This window comes from Glycine soja, chromosome 1 (genome assembly GCF_004193775.1).
Source record: "Glycine soja cultivar W05 chromosome 1, ASM419377v2, whole genome shotgun sequence".
Classification (NCBI taxonomy): Eukaryota; Viridiplantae; Streptophyta; class Magnoliopsida; order Fabales; family Fabaceae; genus Glycine; species Glycine soja.
In genome coordinates, this window is record NC_041002.1 from 19,235,814 (window position 1) to 19,243,272 (window position 7,459).

General features: G+C 39.9%; 1 non-coding gene across 1 annotated transcript; it reads right to left on the reverse strand.

The window, feature by feature from the left end:
* Nucleotides 1-239: 239 nt before the first annotated feature.
* LOC114368884 lies at nt 240-346 on the reverse strand. Its single transcript, XR_003657441.1, has one exon. It is a non-coding gene; the product is annotated as a small nucleolar RNA R71 (small nucleolar RNA).
* Between the last annotated feature and the right edge of the window lie 7,113 nt (nt 347-7,459).

Consider the following 7,459-nt stretch of genomic DNA (forward strand, 5'->3'; position numbering starts at 1 on the left):
GTTTCATTGCCTTGCAGGTGAAGACCCGCACAAACATTTGAAGGAATTTCATATTGTCTGCTCCACCATGAAACCCCCAGATGTCCAAGAGGATCACATATTCCTGAAGGCTTTTCCTCATTCATTAGAGGGAGTGGCAAAGGACTGGTTGTATTACCTTGCTCCAAGGTCCATCACGAGCTGGGATGACCTTAAGAGAGTATTCTTAGAAAAAAAATTTCCCTGCCTCCAGGACCACAGCCATCAGGAAAGATATCTCAGGTATTAGACAACTCAGTGGAGAGAGCCTGTATGAGTACTGGGAGCGATTTAAAAAACTATGTGCCAGTTGCCCTCACCATCAGATTTCGGAGCAGCTTCTTCTCCAATATTTTTATGAAGGACTCAGTAATATGGAGAGAAGTATGATAGATGCTGCCAGTGGTGGAGCCCTTGGAGACATGACTCCTGCTGAAGCTAGGAATTTAATTGAGAAGATGGCTTCCAATTCCCAGCAGTTTAGCGCCATAAATGATGCTATAGTCATTAGAGGAGTGCATGAGGTAGCTACAAACTCAGCTGCATCATCTGAGACTAAGAAGCTTGAAGGCAAACTGGATGCATTGGTTAACTTGGTAACCCAGCTGGCCTTGAATCAGAAATCTGTACCTGTCGCAAGGGTTTGTGGTTTGTGCTCCTCTGCTGACCACCTTACAGACCTTTGCCCTTCCATGCAGCAACCTGGAGCAATTGAGCAGCCTGAAGCTTATGCTGCAAATATTTACAATAGACCTCCTCAACCTCAGCAGCAAAATCAACCACAGCAGAACAATTACGACCTCTCCAGCAACAGATACAACCCTGGATGGAGGAATCACCCTAATCTCAGATGGTCCAGCCCTCAGCAACAACAACAGCAGCCTGCTCCTTCCTTCCAAAATGCTGCTGGCCCAAGCAGACCATACATTCCTCCACCAATCCAACAACAGCAACAACCCCAAAAACAGCCAACAGTTGAGGCCCCTCCACAACCTTCCCTCAAAGAACTTGTGAGGCAAATGACTATGCAAAACATGCAATTTCAACAAGAGACCAGAGCTTCCATTCAGAGCTTGACTAATCAGATGGGACAATTAGCTACACAATTGAATCAACAACAGTCCCAGAATTTTGACAAGCTACCTTCTCAAGCTGTCCAAAATCCCAAAAATGTCAGTGCCATTTCATTGAGGTTGGGAAAGCAGTGTCAAGGATCTCAACCCGTATCCCCTTCCTCATCTGCAAATGAACCTGCCAAACTTCACTCTACTCCAGAAAAAGGTGATGACAAAAATTTACCTAACAATTTCTGTGCAGGTGAATCTTCTTCCACAAGTAATTCTGATTTGCAGAAGCAGCACATTCCCCCTCTTCCATTCCCTCCAAGAGCAGTTTCCAACAAAAATTTGGAAGAGGCAGAGAAAGAGATCTTGGAAACGTTTAGAAAAGTAGAGGTAAACATACCTCTGTTGGATGCAATAAAGCAAATTCCAAGATATGCTAAATTCTTGAAGGAGTTGTGCACTAATAAGCGGAAGCTTAAAGGAAGTGAACGAATTAGCATGGGCAGAAATGCCTCCGCATTGATTGGTAAATCTGTTCCTCAAATTCCTAAAAAATGCAAAGATCCAGGTACATTCAACATACCTTGTATTATAGGGAATAGTAAGTTTGACAATGCCATGCTAGATTTAGGAGCCTCTGTTAGTGTTATGCCTCTGTCTATTTTTAATTCTCTATCTCTAGGTCCCTTGCAGTCAACTGATGTGGTAATTCATTTAGCTAATAGAAGTGTTGCCTATCCTGTTGGTTTCATAGAAGATGTCTTAGTTAGAGTTGGTGAACTGATTTTCCCTGTTGATTTTTATATTTTGAATATGGAAGATGGATTTTCTCAAGGATTAGTTCCCATCATTCTAGGCAGACCCTTTATGAAAACTGCTAGAACTAAGATAGATGTTTATGCAGGCACACTGTCCATGGAGTTTGGTGATATAACTGTTCATTTTAATATTCTGGATGCTATGAAATACCCATCTGAAGATCTTTCTGTATTTCGTGCTGAAATAATTGACCATGTTGTTGATGAATACATGACTGATCTTTATTCTAATCTGCATGCCTCTCACTCTTCATGCATTGAGTCTGAAATTGTACTTGATCATATGTCTGAATTTGATGCTGAGAGTGATATTGATTGCATGTCTGGTGGTGGTGTTTTACCTCTCGAGATTGATTTTATAGAGTCAGATAGGACTAACCATGTTTCAGGAAGTACACATACCTCTGACTTTCTTTATGAGGTAAAGGCTGAGAAACCATCTCCTTCTACCACTGTCCAGCCGACCACACCAGAATTGAAGCCTCTGCCATCAAATTTAAAATACGCTTACTTGGATGATAGCAAGAGTTTTCCAGTGATTATATCTGCCTCCCTTGCTGATGAGCAAGAGGAGAAGTTATTGTCAGTTCTCAAGAAGCATAAGAAGGCTATAGGCTAGACCCTGGCGAACATTCCTGGTATTAGCCCATCCACATGTATGCATCGAATAAATTTAGAGGATGGAGCTAAACTAATAAGACAGCCACAGAGAAGACTCAACCCGGTGATTCTTGATGTAGTAAAGAAGGAGATAACCAAGCTTTTGCAAGTCGGAATCATTTATCCTATCTCCGATAGCCAATGGGTGAGTCTCGTCCAGGTAGTCCCGAAGAAGACCGGCCTCACAGTGATAAAAAATGAGAAGGAAGAGTTGATTCCTACTCGGGTGCAGAACAGTTGGAGAGTCTGCATTGACTACAGGAGGCTGAACCAGGTTACCAAAAAGGACCATTTTCCCCTGCCATTCATTGATCAGATGCTTGAACGCCTGGCAGGTAAATCTGACTACTGTTTCCTTGATGGTTTTTCTGGTTATATGCAAATTACTATTGCTCCTGAGGATCAGGAAAAGACCACATTCACCTGCCCCTTCGGCACTTTTGCTTATAGGAGGATGCCTTTCGGCCTGTGCAATGCCCCTGGTACCTTCCAGCGGTGCATGATTAGTATTTTCAGTGATTTTTTAGAAAATTGCATAGAGGTGTTTATGGATGATTTCACTGTATATGGATCCTCTTTTGATGGTTGTTTGGATAGTTTAGAAAAAGTTTTAAATAGATGCATTGAAACTAACCTTGTTCTAAATTTTGAAAAATGTCATTTTATTGTTGAGCAAGGTATAGTTTTAGGACACATTATTTCCAATAAAGGTATTGAAGTAGATCCTGCAAAAATTTTTGTTATTTCACAATTGCCTTACCCCTCTTGTGTGCGAGAGGTGCGATCTTTTCTTAGTCATGCAGGGTTCTACTGGCGCTTTATAAGGGATTTTAGCAAAGTGGCCCTTCCGCTGTCCAACTTGTTGCAAAAGGAGGTGGAGTTTGACTTTAATGACAGATGCAAAGAGGCTTTTGATTGCCTCAAAAGAGCACTGACTACCACCCCCATCATCCAGGCACCCGATTGGACAGCCCCTTTTGAGCTTATGTGTGATGCATCAAATTATGCATTGGTGGCTGTCCTTGCTCAGAAAATTGATAAATTGCCTAGGGTGATATATTATGCTTCTAGGACTTTAGATGCTGCCCAAGCGAATTATACTACTACTGAGAAAGAGCTTCTAGCCATAGTTTTTGCTCTTGAAAAATTTCGATCTTATTTGCTTGGTACCCGCATTATTGTTTACACTGACCATGCAGCTCTAAAGTACTTGTTGAAGAAGGCTGATTCTAAGCCTAGGTTGATCCGATGGATGCTCTGGCTCCAAGAGTTTGACTTGGAGATCCGTGATAGGAGCGGAGCACAAAATCTAGTTGCTGATCATTTGAGTCGGATTGAACGTGTATCAGATGCGGATTCACCCATTCGGGATGATTTCCCGGATGATCATTTGTATATATTGTATAGTATTTCTGACTCTCTTTCTACTCCCTGGTTTGCTAACATTGTCAATTACTTAGTTGCCTCTGTTTTTCCTCCCTTAGCATCCAAGGCCCAAAAAGATAAAATTAAAAGTGATGCTAAGCATTTTATTTGGGATGACCCCTACTTGTGGAAATTGTGCAGTGATCAGGTAATTAGACGATGCATTCCAGATCATGAGACTGACTCAGTCCTGCAGTTCTGTCATTCTTCCGCACCGGGAGGTCATCTGGGTGTTCAAAGGACAGCTCGCAAAGTGCTTGATTGTGGTTTTTATTGGCCCACCATCTTTAAAGATGCGTGGAAGATCTGCAACACTTGTGAGCAGTGTCAGAGAGCAGGAAATACACTTACATGGCGACAACAAATGCCTCAGCAACCTATGCTATTCTGTGAGGTGTTTGATGTTTGGGGTATAGATTTCATGGGCCCTTTTCCTGTCTCTTTTGGTTATGTTTACATTCTCCTTGCAGTTGACTATGTTTCAAAATGGGTGGAAGCCAAGCCCACTAGAACTAATGATGCTAAAGTTGTTGCAGAGTTTGTCAGGTCTAATCTGTTTTGCAGGTTTGGAGTACCTAAAGCAATTGTTAGTGATCAAGGAACCCATTTTTGCAATAGGACAATGCATGCCCTGCTTAAAAAGTACGGGGTGGTACACAGGGTATCCACACCATACCACCCCCAGACCAATGGACAGGCAGAAATTTCTAACCGGGAAATCAAGCGAATTTTAGAGAAGATTGTGCAGCCAAGCAGGAAAGATTGGAGTACCAGGTTTGATGATGCTCTCTGGGCACATCGGACTGCCTACAAAGCACCCATAGGAATGTCTCCTTATCGGGTTGTCTTTGGAAAGGCATGTCATCTTCCAGTGGAAATTGAGCACAAAGCTTACTGGGCAGTGAAGACTTGCAACTTCTCTATGGATCAAGCTGGTGAGGAAAGAAAGTTGCAACTGAGTGAGTTAATTGAAATCCGCCTAGAAGTCTACGAGAATGCCAAGTTCTACAAAGAAAAGACCAAGAAGTTCCATGATAGCATGATAGTTAAGAAGGACTTCATGGTTGGGCAAAAAGTGTTATTGTATAATTCTAGGCTTGGACTCATGAGTGGTAAGTTGAGGTCTAAGTGGATTGGTCCTTTTGTTGTTACTAATGTTTTTCCTTATGGTACAGTTGAGATCAAAAGCGACTCCACAAACAAGAGCTTCAAGGTCAATGGACATCAACTTAAGCCATTCCTCACGAACCCTTCTTTAGTGGACGTAGTGGTGGAAGAGACTTCCTTACTCCACCCTACTCTTCCTCCACCATGACTTAGGGAGTTTTTCTTTTCCTATCTCCTTCTTTGCTTTTATTACACTTGTCCGATTCTCTTTGATGATTTCATTGTTTTTAATCTTTTAATTGTGCTACATTGAGGACAATGTGTTGTTTAAGTATGGGGGGGGGGGGGGGAGTGTTCTTTGGTTTTTCTTGTTTTGTTGGTTTTGTTAATTTGTTAGTTGTGTTAATTTGTTAATGTTGTTAGTTTCGTTGGATTTTTAGTTTAATATTTTGGGTCAATTTTGTGTGCATGTACGACTTTGCATGTTTTTCTTTAAATTATAGGATATGTTCAAGAAATGGGTAATTGTTTTGAAAATAAAAGTTCTTGACATTTTGTGACTTGAAATCCTTGATTCTCCTCTACATGTCATGATAGTTTTGAAAGCTCAATTTGAAAGTGATGAGTTTACCTTTGTGAGAATTTGAGCCATCCATCATCATAATCATTTGGTGTGTTTTGCCCCATTGATTGCTTGCACAATAGCCTTGGCTTGATTCTTGTTGATGCTTCCTAATTCACATGCATATTTGGAAATGATTGAGGCAATTTTGTTCTTATAAGCTTCTAGCCAAATGGACTTACCTTGACTTAATTCCTTTGATAGCCCTTTTGAGCCTTGTTTCCCTTTCCTTGTTTTGAAGCTCACTACAAGCCTTAAATGAAAAACCATGATATCACCATATCCTTAAGGAATTTTGGAGCTTTGGAATTGTTTTGGGAATAAGTGTGGGGGGTTTTTGTTTCATTGGATAACTTGTTTTGTTGGCTATGCTTCATGATGTATTTTGGGCCATACTTGATGAACATTTTATATTGGTTAAATGTTGGACATGCTAAATGAAATGCTGTTTCTCAAAGGCTATAGAGTAAAAAAAAAAAAAAAATTCCAAAAAAAAAATTCCAAAAAAGAAAAAGAAAAGCAAAAAAAAAGTTGAGTGAATAAGATCTTAAATGGCACAAGAATGATGAAACTCTTGGTTCTACTCTTCATGTTTAAATTTTATCTTTACTTCTTTTTATTTTCTTATTTTTTTTCTTAATATGCACTTATTCCCCATTGCTCCCCTATTCCTTTGGGATTTAGCCACTTATTCCATATTTCTCCATACCTTGTCCTTGGCCCCATTACAACCTTAAAAGACCTTTTGATCCTCATGTGCTTGTGTTTGTGGGTTGATTGTCAATTTTAGAATCTTGCCAAGTTTATGTGGTGTTTGCTTTCATGGTTGCTTTGAGGGTAAATAGTAGCCTAGACACTTGAGAGATAGAGTGTATATCTTGTGAGGCTTTATCACTTTTCATTCTTGAGCTGATTAACTATTTTGCCATGATTGGGTTGCTTGGATGATTTTCATGAATGTCTTGACTTTTTTGGATCTCCTTATGTTAGATGTTACCCATTCCTTTCATTCCTTGATGTTCATTGAGAAATATGTGCATGTTTTTGTTTGTCTCTCTTTGATATCCTTGGATTTTTTTCTTTGTTTCATTTTGCCCAGGAGTGCAAAAGGCTAAGTATGGGGGGTTTTGATGTGCCATCATTTTCTTCTATTTTCTAAACCCTTTTTGCACCATTTTAATTACTGATTGGTCTTAATTGTCAATTAATTAGGCAGTTTTATTATTTGGGCTCATTTAGATAATTTAATGTTTTTAATCTAATTTCAGGGATTAATGAAACATTAGGCTTAATCCGGATTTTGGTTGTGGACTTGAAGAAGGCAAATAAAGCAGCGCTTACCTTAGTTAATTTCTAATTAGGAAATTTTGCAATTTTATTTTATGTTGTTCAGTGTTTATTTCGTTTTGGGCCAGAGTATTGTAATAGGGCCCAGTGACTTTGAGTGACTCTTTTTAAATAGCTACCTTGGGATTCGTGCGGGGCATTCTGTTATGCGATTTTCATTATTCAGAGCTTTGGTTTTAGGTTTTCACGTTTTTCTGTTCCCTTGTTACGGTTTTCGTTCTTAATGCAAATTTCCGTTTTCTGCTTCTAATTACGAGTTCATTCTTGCTTCTTCTTCTACTTTCATTTACGTTTCTGTTCATTTACGTTTCTGCTTCATGTTTCATTTGCGTTTTCTGTTTGAATCCATGGAAGGCTAGATTTTCTGGTGTTGTTTCCGTTTGAGGAAGAAGCCCAAC